General features: G+C 44.3%; 1 protein-coding gene and 1 non-coding gene across 2 annotated transcripts in view; one reads left to right on the top strand and one right to left on the bottom strand.

Annotated features, from left to right (window-relative positions):
- LOC126088606 (LIM domain-containing protein jub) overlaps positions 1 to 12,200 on the bottom strand; it is a 200,796-nt gene that overhangs the window by 69,986 nt on the left and 118,610 nt on the right. The gene's annotated exons all lie outside the window — the stretch shown is intronic.
- Positions 3,296 to 3,370, top strand: Trnat-ugu (transfer RNA threonine (anticodon UGU)). Its single transcript has one exon. It is a non-coding gene; the product is annotated as a tRNA-Thr (tRNA).

Here is a 12,200-nt window from a genome sequence, read left to right as displayed (position 1 = left end):
AAGCACGACTCACGCCCCGTCCTCACAGCTTTACTTCTGCTAGTACCTAGCTCCTACCTTCCAAATTTTACAGAAGCTCTCCTGCGAACATTGCAAAGGTCTCGAGTTCGAGTCTCGGTCCGACACACAGTTTAATCTGCCAGGAAGTTTCATATCAGCGCACACTCCGCTGCAGAGTGAAAATCTCATTCTGGAAACATACCCCAGGCTGTGGCTAGGCCATGTCTCCGCAATATCCTTTCTTTCAGGAGTGCTAGTTCTTCAAGGATCGCAGGAGAGCTTCTGTAAAGTTTAGAAGGTAGGAGACGAGGTACTGGCACAAATAAAGCTGTGAGGACGGGGCGTGAGTCGTGCTTCGGTAGCTCAGATGGTAGAGCACTTGCCCGCGAAAGGCAAAGGTCCCGAGTTCGAGTCTCGGTCCGGCACACAGTTTAATCTGCTAGGAAGTTTCGTATCAGCGCAACACTCCGCTGCAGAGTGAAAATCTCATTCAGGAATCGTAGTAGCAGTGAACTGATGGAAACAAGAACTTTTATATGATCGACGATTCCATGAAAGTAACTGTGGCAGCGACTGAAGGTTTATTTATTTATTTTATTTTTTTCCTTGGTTCAGAATGAGCATAGAATTTGCAATCTGTGGAATGAAACAAGTGGAAATCCGAAACTTTGTGCTGGTCCTTGTTTTTAGTACACGGGTGTGCACTTGGTAGCACACCGCCCTCCGAAGGCAGAGATCCGAGTTCGAGTAACAATCTGTTACACATTTACAAACTGTCAGAAGAAAAGTCGTCTCATCTCTCAACTTCCCCGACATATGCGTTTGTATTGTGCTTTAGATAATTTGTTTGTTTCCACTGTACTCAATTCTATTGGTAATAAATCGTTGCTACGAATCTTCCACTTACAGCCCGAGACAACATTACGACCAAATAATCCTGCAAGACTTTCCTTCTTCCCCTCTGAGCGGCGCGGTCTCCTGAGAAACAATAGCTGGGTCCAGCTATTGTATATAGCAGCTGCACAGCCCGAGGCAGGGAAGAGAGAGGCGAGTACTTCCTAGCTTCCATAAATAGAAGACACGAGAGGAGAGCCGGTGGTTATCGCAAAGCAGAGCCAAGTTTTTGCGGCTACCCGCGAGGAGGGGCGACTGACTACACGTGAACGGCAGTCCGACAATAATGCGATGGCCTCTCACTGCAATGGTATTGAGCTGAATATTGTGCCTGCTTCACTAGCTGTGCATCTCACAGCGCCGAGCCACGACCTTGCCTCGCCGCAACTTGGCGACTACAAATCCGGGGGTGGACTTCAAACAGCTGGGCGACTTGCGCTGTTAAGGCTGGGAGGCTTTGCAGGTCAACGCTCATCACACAGGACGACAACTAAATTTGCCAGGAAGGCTAATAGTATGTTCAAAAGACGGAACGCGTACATCACGTCATTTCGCACTACCTAGTATTACATGGCGCAAGTGAAGTTATGACAGACTGTCTGTCCTACAAAAGGGCGGAAACAGAATAAGTATTAAGAAACTATGATGATACATTTCATTCATGGAGGAGAAAAAAAAATGAAAGAAAAGACAACACGCCGAGCGGGGTAGTGCAGTGTTTAGCGCAGCGGACTCGCATTCGGGATGACGACGGTTCAAACCCAAGTCCGGCCATCCTGATTTAGGTTTTTCCTTGATTACCCTAAATCGCTTAAGGCAAATGCTGGGATGATTCCTTTACTTTTCCATTCTTCTCTAATCCGAGCTTGTCCTCCGTCTCTAATGACCTCGTTGTTGACGGGACGTTAAACATTAATTTCCTACTCCTCCTCCTCCGCCGAAAACAAAAATATAGGTTGTCTGATAAGAAAAGTGAAGCACACAGAAATGGTCGAATCTCAAAATAACATCCTCCACGTACACACCATCGGCGGGTACGTAAACGATTTAGAGGTACAATTCTCTGTGACAGAACGGCCACCAGAGATCACTAAAGTTGATCGTTTTTAGGGTTGTCACCAGACCTGGAAGGGTATATAAGGGGTGTGAACAGTGTCAGATATTGAATGATCACTGAAGAACTCTGAGATACCACGTATTCATGTGAGACAGCGCTATCAGCACCTGACAGTTTGAAAGAAGCTTCACTGTGGGGCTCCAATGGCCAGCTGGTCGAATCGTGCAATATCCAGATTAGTGGGGCTTTCGAGTGTGACAGTACCTCGATGTTGAACTACATTAGACCGTGAAGGTAGGCGCACTCGTCGTCAAGGTTCCGGACGACCGCTCCTCACCGCCACAAGGGAGGATCGTCATCCGCCTGCCATGCGAGAGCAAGTAATGGAATCCCTGGAACATTCTGTGTCATCCCGCACCACTGGTCGGAGACTAGCAGCAGCTGGACTAGGGAATCACCTTCCCATGTGCAGGCTGCCGTTAACAGCACAACACGAACGGCTTCGTTTGGAGTAATGGGAAGCATGGACTGCTAATGAATGACGTCGCATTGATTTCAGCGATGAATCGCGGTTCTACGCTACACCGGAAAACAGTCGACGGCGAGTATTGTGGCGACCTAGAGAGAGGTCCAGTTCTTCCAATGTCTTTGAGAGCGACAGCGGTGTTACTCCTGGCGTCAAGCCATCGGATATGACTTCAAGTAACTATATATGAAGATAGTAAATGTTCTCGAAAGAATAAATGATAATTAGTTGAAACCCTCAGCTGCCGACAGGTGTTGTTGATATACCTTGATGTGGACAGCTGAAAATGTGTGCCTCGACCGAGACTCGAACCCGGGCTCTCCTGCTTACATGGCAGACGCTCTATCCATCTGAGCCACCGAGGACACAGGTGAATAGCGCGACTGCAGGGACTTATCCCTTGCACACTTCCCGTGAGAGCCACATTACCAACTGTCTACAATCTACATACGTGATGTTCCTAATAGATATTTGCCCATCTACTCATTACTCAACAACACCTGTCGGCAGCTTAGGGTTTCAACTAATTATTTATTCTAGAGAAGCTGCGCGGTCATCATTGGTATCTGTTCTTTCGGGAACATTTACTATCTTCATATATAGTTAAAAGGCTACCCAGCCATTGACCTTCGTCTGTGCGAATCTGCACAGGTTGCCCAAACTCTTATGGGAATCGTCACCTTAGTGGGCGCGAGTAACGAGTGGATGGGCAAATATCTATTAGGAGCATTACACATGTAGATTGTGGACAGTTAGGAATGTGGGTCTCACGGGAAACGTGCAAGAGGTAAGTCCCTGCAGTCGCGCTATTCATCTGTGTCGTCGGTGGCTCAGATGGACAGAGCGTCTGCCATGTAAGCAGGAGAGCCCGGGTTCGAGTCCCGGTCGGGGCACACATTTTCAGCTGTCCCCATCAAGATATATCAATAACACCTGTCGGCAGATGAGAGTTTCAACGTAACGGTTGGCACTGACAGAGGCTACTCTGGCAGCGCCATCCACTCATCCGTTATCATCATAATCACTATCATTATTATTATTATCATAATCATCATGGACTCATCCTGTATATACCAACATTAAGAGGCGGCGCCGGTGCCTATAATTTTGAAGCTCAAACTCATACTGGTAAGTGGATTCATATTGCCAAGATCTTTGTAATCTGATTCGATTTTGTTATCACTGAACGACGATGTGTGAAATCTGATCTACTGAGTCCCCTCTACAACCTCTAGAAGTATGTAGCATGCTTTGTGAAGCACCCAATATATTACAAACAAAAAAGGTCCGGGGTACTCTTGGAATTACCTTCTGTCGATTTCGTCCCATTTAAATAAACGTTAAAGTTCAATCCTCTAGGAAGACCTGAATCCAAACATGTCCGGTCAGAGACTAGGTAAGCTCGTATTCTGTTCACTAGAGAAGGGCAGTGCGGAACTATATCGTAAGAAATACGGCATCAACCTTGGCACCGTCGTCTACGTAGCTGTGGTTCTCATGGACGAACAGAGAGGATTGAGTTTCGTTAAGATCTCTGTTTCGAGAAGCCATGTTCATTGTTATAGAGCACGTTTTCGTCCAAAAACCTAAATCAACAAATGTAGTCACTCCTAATTGGCACAGAACTGGGCCCATTTACGAAATCCGCCAGCAAGCAAACACGTGCTGCGGGCAATTCAGCACTTGCAGATAGACTTTTACTGTCGCGCAGTCACATTTTAGCCAGTTTCCAACCCTTCTTGAAGTGTAACATCTTTAAGTAATTCACCTGGTACGTGTATGTCATCTAATTTACCCAGCAGAACGTACGGGCATATGATGGGATCACGTAAAATACTTACTCGTCTTCTAAAATTTATCTTGACGCCCAAAAGCATAGGTAGCACTGTGGAATTGCAGCTGCCCAAAGAAAATTACGATTCGAGTAAGATCAGTCTTAAATTGAACCTGCCACAGCAGGATACGTAAATCAGGCGCACTGCAGCATTTCTGTAATTACCTGTCATAATAATGGGCACGTGCCGCAGAGAGCCTTCAGTACGTGCGGTGACCATGTCGGTACCGCGCTCTCCCTACTGGTAGCGGCGAAATGCCCACCTTGTCGTGACGGGCTCACGATTCCTGTAATATCGTCTTATAATGCGTGGAGAACATCGCGACAATGCTCTCTGCTTTCACGGACGAGTCCCTAATATGTCTGAATTTACGGCGGCAATAAACCGCAAACAGTATTTTCGCGTCAGGCACATCAGATACGTATTTTTTATTTGCCGCTGTAGTGCCGTCTCTTGAGTATGTCGGCTAACAGCACTCCCATACAACAAAATACGACACGGTTAAATCAGCTGCGTAATTATTTTTACATTAAGGTGCTCTATAGGAGTTGCATTACGATTCGCATACCCTCTGCATTCCAACAATTCACCACACATCTAAAGATTCGTCTCAGTTCGTGAATTCATCGCCTTACACGACTCGCAGTGTTGCCAAGAAAAGCAGCTGCTAGTTTGAAATGGAAAAGTCAATACGGCGACGTCCACACCCTTCCAGGAATAATTCCTACAGTCCACTGAACAAGTGACTAGGAAATGCGCCGTTTACTAGAAAACACGGTTTTGTACTGTTCCCGCTATCAGCTGCGTGATGGAATGTGGTCTACTACCACGTACCAGCTGAAGGATTTGCGCATCTAACAGCTGAGGAACGACGTTCTTTTGACTCTGCGCAAGTCTTTATATTTTGAATTGCTTTACGAAAAACTGAGATCTTTTATAGTCGCGTGTTTTAACACTTTCTCAGAGGAGACAATAAAATAAAGTCCTGTTAAAAAAAATACAAATAACTCAATTCTCTACGACCACGTTTAACAATTTTTCTCACTTTAACCACAAAAGAACTCTCCTAAGAATCTTCTAAAATGGAATGAAGAACTGTAGACGTGTTTGGTGATCAGTTCGTGTCAGCAGCCACTATAAGCCTGCTTTACACGACGAATGAACGAGAGGTCTATAGCCAATATTTGTTTAACGTGCCGGCCGGGGTGGCCAAGCGGTTAAAGGCGCTACAGACTGGAACCGCGCGACGCTACGGTCGCAGGTTCGAATCCTGCCTCGGGCATGGATGTGTGTGATGTCCTTAGGTTAGTTAGGTTTAAGTAGTTCTAAGTTCTAGGGGACTGATGACCTTAGAAGTTAAGTCCCATAGTGCTCAGAGCCATTTAAACTATTTTGTTTAACGTTCTTGCTTGATTAACTGTGTTTCATTCCAGTCAGAACTGCCACGTAATTATTACTGATATTATCGAAGCTGACAAATTCGCTGCACCAAGCATATTGCATAAAAGTCATTTTCCAGCCCATTTCACGACGGTAGGCAAATTTGTCTGAAATGAGTGGACATGCCGAAATAAAAGGTGTTTATTAACTGTGAGATGCATTATTTACGCCTGCAAAAACACAGAATTTGTTACAAAATGGTCCATGTTAGGCTACGTCTTCACACCACAAGACGACACTGATATAAAAGCGTGGCACTGCTTTCTGACGATACACGCATCAATTAAAGATAGCGTGCAAATGGTAAACAAACGACACACATCGGCAACTGCAAACAAACTAATACTGGTTTCGTCTTATTTTCTTTGACAACGTGTAGATATGTCGTGCGTTAAAACTTAAGACAAAACAAGTCAACAGATGACAGACGATAGCCTGAAATGCGTTGTGCTACGCCAGTATATCCAATAAAAACGTATGAATTAATAATTTATGACATTGGCTGCGCACAGAAAGCTACAAACCAAATTTAGTCTACATTTATGAAGACACTTCTCTTGGTGGATGACCTCGACGCGTACCATTAGTACGATAACATCGTGTGAGGTACTGGGACTCACAACTGCCGGACATGGCTATGGATCCTTAAGGGATCATCTCTATGAAGCAGTTCTGATGTGTTTTGTGAAGTGTGTCGCTGTTTTGCAACTTCGTAATGAAATAATGAAACATTGACGAATCAGCAGGAACAAGGCTGTGCACTTCACCAGAACGACTTTCACAATGTCAATCGAGAGGATATGGTCGTCCATATATGTGGAACCGAAGGGAGGAAAAGGGAATATAGATAGGGTTTAACGACCCATAAACCAAGAAGTCATTACAGATTGAACACAAAGTCTAATTGGAGTCTTTTTTTTTTTCATTCAAAGGACCTATCCCGGAATTTTCATTCTAGATTTGGGCTGGAAACCACATGAACCGAAACCTGGAAGGCTGGACAGGGATTTGAACCGCCATCTAGCCAGATGCGAGTCTTCCCACTGAGTCATTTCGCTCGGTACATGGATATGAAATAGGTGTCAGTTTGTCCATCCCATATATCCACTATGAAGCACTTAGCGTTAAAAACCATGTCCAGGTTTGTAGACATGTAAGCTGTTCACTTTTTCTCCTTAGTTCACAACAAAATTTTATTTATTTGAAATATTTAAATTTCGCGACAGTTTTTAATTATCTAGCCAAAGAGTAGTAAATACTAGAACACACTTGATTCCAACCCACATGTACCAAGTTGAGTGATATCTGGACATAGGATTATACCATTTAGCAAACTGCCCCTAGGGAAAGGCTTTCCTCCTCTAGGAATCTGCAATAGATCGAAATCGCTAACTTTCCGATTTCCCAGAATCTGTTAGGTTGAGACAATTATATATAATTCCACTCTCCTCCTAAACCATTGGACCTATTTCAGTCAAATTTGGTACACATACTCTCTGGAAAGAACTGTTTTGTGGGTAAGTACCATTTAGCTCCTAAACACGCATGGGCTGTAGTGAAAAAGCATTGGTAACACCTGATATCGAGGCTGCCTGGCATAACAGAAACGTTGTACAGGTAGTATCGGAATGTGTGGATAGAAAGGGGGGGGGGGGAGGGAAGATGGACAGAGAGAGGGGGGATGAGGAAACAGAAAGATAGGGGGAGGAGGAGATGGAAAGATAGGGGGAGGAGGAGATGGAAAGATAGGGGGAGGAGGAGATGGAAAGATAGGGGGAGGAGGAGATGAAAAGATAGGGGGAGGAGGAGATGAAAAGATAGGGGGAGGAGGAGATGAAAAGATAGGGGGAGGAGGAGATGGAAAGATAGGGGGAGGAGGAGATGGAAAGATAGGGGGAGGAGGAGATGGAAAGATAGGGGGAGGAGGAGATGGAAAGATAGGGGGAGGAGGAGATGGAAAGATAGGGGGAGGAGGAGATGGAAAGATAGGGGGAGGAGGAGATGGAAAGATAGGGGGAGGAGGAGATGGAAAGACAGGGGGTGAGGAGATGGAAAGAAAGGGGGGGAGGAGATGGAAAGACAGGGGGAAGGAGATGGAAAGACAGGGGAAAGGAGATGGAAAGACAGGGGGAAGGAGATGGAAAGACAGGGGGAAGGAGATGGAAAGACAGGGGGAAGGAGATGGAAAGACAGGGGGAAGGAGATGGAAAGACAGGGGGGAGGAGATGGAAAGACAGGAGGAGAGATGGAAAGATATGAGCGGAGATGGAAAGATAGGGGGAAGGGGACGGAAAGATAGGGGAGGAGGAGATAGGGGGAGGACGAGGTGGACAAAGAGATAGGGGAAGAAGAAAATGGAAAAAGAGAGAGGCAGAAGGAGGAGATGGAAATGAGGGAGGGGGAGGAGGAGACGATGGAAAGAGGGAGCGGGATGAGATGATGGAAAGAGGGGGGATGCAGTGGAGGAAATGTGTGCAATATATATTTCCTGTATGCATATGTGGGCAAACTGCTGACAAAATGCTAGTACATAATAAAATTTATCTATCTCCGTGATTTGTAAACAAGAGCGTACCTATCTTCTGATCAAAAGGGAGTGAGAGGAGGAGATAAAACTCATTTTTCTTTCGCAGTGAATGGCGAAATGGTTTTGACATTTCACAACAAATGTTTCTGGGTGGACATGGTACTAATCAGTATCTGATGGACGTGAGAAAGAGGGGGAGGGAGGAGAACCCCTCCCTTACATCTCTTTCTCATGCCAATGCTTGGTACTCCCAAGATTCTAATGATTCCACATGGTTCGCAACCTATCCTACCTCAATTTTTTTCGAAAACTGAAATGTAGTAACGTTTCCCATTGATAGGAGCTAATTTCGAGTGGCGCTCAACTAGCATTAGTATGTCCATGCTCACATAAATTCGTGGGTCGCGGGTCTGAAACTACGCGCAAAAGCTTAGGGTATCTCGCAGCAGAAAAACAATATTCGAAAAGGGTTTACCCTGTTACTAACTACAGAGAAACAAGGTGTGTGTAACGTTCCTGACTCTTGGGAGCCATGATTCTATTCCAACGCATCACGTCTTAGTTATGTGAAGATACAGTGGCTGACGTATGACGTATGACGTCATAAGATGTCAAGCATAAAATACAAACGCACGCCAAAACTCTTACTTTCGGTTATTAATTATTAGTAACACCCCCCCCCCCATTCCTGGTTCTTTAAAAAGAAATTGAATACCCGGGGGTGAGTATAGACTGGATAATTTGCGCTCCATTTAAGTTTGTTTTTCATGCAACTCAGTGTTTATGACATCATATCTCCCGAAGCATGTGTCATACAATGATATAATTTTGCAGATACACTCCGTGGTATGTGTGGATACTGTCAACAAAATGTGTTGTGAACTGATTTATAAGTAAAAGTGTGATAAAACGTGATGCCTAATGTTGACGTTTTACTGTATGAACAGCCAAAATGAAGTAAGCGATAAACTTAAAGTTTGTTGTAGGTCGGTAAGTGCTCTCATTCTCAAATACTGGGATGAAGAGTCTGGGTATTTGCGTACGACGAGTTGATGATGCCTCAAGGAATATACACATTTTCGAACTGTAATAATTGGCTTATTGTGTTAAATCTTTAACATAAGATTACACCCAGTATTGAGCAGATTATAACACCTTTTTAAATTCGGTCATTTGATACGAAAAACTGATAATTAAAGTTACGAAGGCAACTGGAACCGGGTTAGCGTTCAGCGTTCTAGCCGTTTGGTAATACAGATAACAAAATCAATATTCAGATTTTGTTCACAATAATGTGGGAGAACATCCTAATAGCGTGCTATCATTACGTTACAGAAACATTTTATTACTTTCTTTCAGGGGACAACTGCATGACTAGAGAGAGAGAGAAATCATATCCTATGTCACCGACTTCGTATCGAATGACCGCCTAGCGATGTGGTTCGCGACAGAAAGTTCAGTCTAAAGTCGAAGGGAGTGCAGCTCACAGTTGTATGGAATGCAGAGATCGCCAGTCTGCGAGCAATGAAAATTATTATTGAGCTTAGGAAAATATAATTTGGCTTTTGATAAAACTGTAACTAAATTTAAAAGCGATAAAGCACTGTACACTGCTTTGCAAAATTTAAGGACGAGATCGATAAAGTAACATACCATATTATCAACTAGTTGGAAATGAAAAGTGCGGGCACATGTTGTCGGACGTCTCCCAATCGTGCACAGAAAATTGGACGTCACATGGCGTGAGGTCAGCATGCCACATGGGGGCTGACACCGCAACATGAGGCAGCTGAAGGAACGGAAAAAGACAGCGTGTGTCAGTCAGCGAGCAGTAGTGGTCTAGCTATGGTGTGGCTCTTCATTAAATATGGCCTGGAGGTAAAACTTTTATTACTTCACGCAGAGAAGAATCATGTGGAAAGTGGAAGGACGACGAAGTGTGGTTGGCGACTAGACGACTACTCGCAGCATTGTTTGACGAGTACCACATTTAACTGGACTGCAAGGCACGCAATCTCACGCTCCACCGTGGCACGGCAACTACCTGGGGGTTCTCTCTTTGGCCAACAACCAGAACGTTGCGCCGACGCGATTGTACTAAGAGCAAGGTACCGGACCAACGAGGAGTAATGTCGGGCGCTCTTCTCGGATAATGGTAGATTCAGTCTGAGTAGCGATTCCCGACGTAACCTCATCTGGCAGGAGGTGAGTGCACGTAATGCATCCAAGAACACTGTTGAACATGGTCATTTTGGCGGTCTAAGTGTTACGGAGTAATGTTGAATGGGTGTATTGACGTTCAAACCTTTGAACAGGGTACACCCACAGGTCAACGTTATTGTGACACTGTACTCCTTCCCTTATTGCTTGTTTTCAGGGATGACACATGATGTGAATATTACTTTCGCCCTTAACTTTTGCACACCAGTGTCTTTTGACCAACAAGAACGATGGGTAACTATGTGAGTGATTCATGCAGGCGTACGCATTACTACACAATACATTATTCGGTTCGCTATTTTACCTGAAGCAATGTGCATAATAAAAACGTACCTGGCATCTCTATACACTACGGAACTCATTTCAGTGACAGAGAACCTTAGCCTGTTTCACTGCAGTTCCGTTAAAGGAGTGAGCTCCAGATTTACGTACTACCTCTGTGCTGGGACGACATTAGTTGGAGACGCCATGTTGGTAGAGGGATTGGAAATTCTGCGTTTTGCTTTGACGCAGCAAGACATAAATATTCCCCTTATATGTCCTGCTGCTCCAGCACAAATGCACACACGTGCGATCGGGGGTGACAGAGAGAAAGGAATCGAACTGATTACTCATTCACTACTATATGGAATGCCATTAAGTTGATGTTAAGAGATGAGGAATCATACATCGCGGTACGACAAACTTCGTCAAGAAGAAACTAGTATTTTCTTTTAATTTTTTGTTGAAATGTGCTCCCAAAGAAAAAAAAAATCACTGGAATTTGATACGTTGACAATGTGCAAGTCGCGGGGGTATCGGACATCGAACGTCGGAATTCGACACTTGGTTATTTCACCGTAAGACCTCTCCAGTTCATCAAATGAAAATTAGTATTAACTATTCGGTGGCAGTAGGGTATTTTACCCTACTGCCACCGAATAGTTGCTCAGTGGTGAAGATCAAAAGATCTAGCGTAAAATTCGAGGTCAGTCCGAGGAGTTTTGAGTCACCAATTCTTTCACTTTTTGCAATGTTTAATGTAATCTGCAGGTCCTGCTATAATTGACTGCCTAAGTCAGCTCAAAGACCTAAGGAATGAAAATGCATACCACCTCCAATAGCGTCATTCCTAGCAAAGCATTGTGGTGTTCAAACAAACCTTCGGGTTGATGGCAGTTTGAATTTTTTACGAGAGTACACGGCGGTTGACTACTTCCTTTACAGTATTAATGTCTTAGTAATTTTTACATCTGGAGACGAGCATTTTCTACATTCGAAAATATCTGCAGAGTCGGACGCACAAATGCTCTCAGCTACCATGATACATTAGTAAAAAGTCATTTAACGATAGTTCTCAACCGATGAAAAGTAGAGACGTGTAATGGAAATTATATTAAAAAGTAAAGTAATTGATACTGGTTCCATAACATCACTGGTGCCACGAACCTCCATATCTGTACCCAGGAAGACAAGTGCGGCTGGAAGTTTCACTTTTTTGAGCATTAACGCAGAAAAAAACAGCTGTCGATGCGCTTGCACACAAGCCTGAGAATGTGAGTAATTTCACAATCGCTACTGCTTACGTTGTGTGTGAGGAGAAATACGTTGGCGACGTTGTTAGTTCGGTCTGCTACAAAAGTGGCGTTATCGACGATACATATTGTACGTACTATTACTCAATAACGAGAGTCAGCTGTCAACTTCATCTAAGGAATATTT

The sequence above is a fragment of the Schistocerca cancellata genome, chromosome 6 (assembly GCF_023864275.1).
Source record: "Schistocerca cancellata isolate TAMUIC-IGC-003103 chromosome 6, iqSchCanc2.1, whole genome shotgun sequence".
Lineage (NCBI taxonomy): Eukaryota > Metazoa > Arthropoda > Insecta > Orthoptera > Acrididae > Schistocerca > Schistocerca cancellata.
This window is presented reverse-complemented; position numbering and strand designations above follow the sequence as displayed.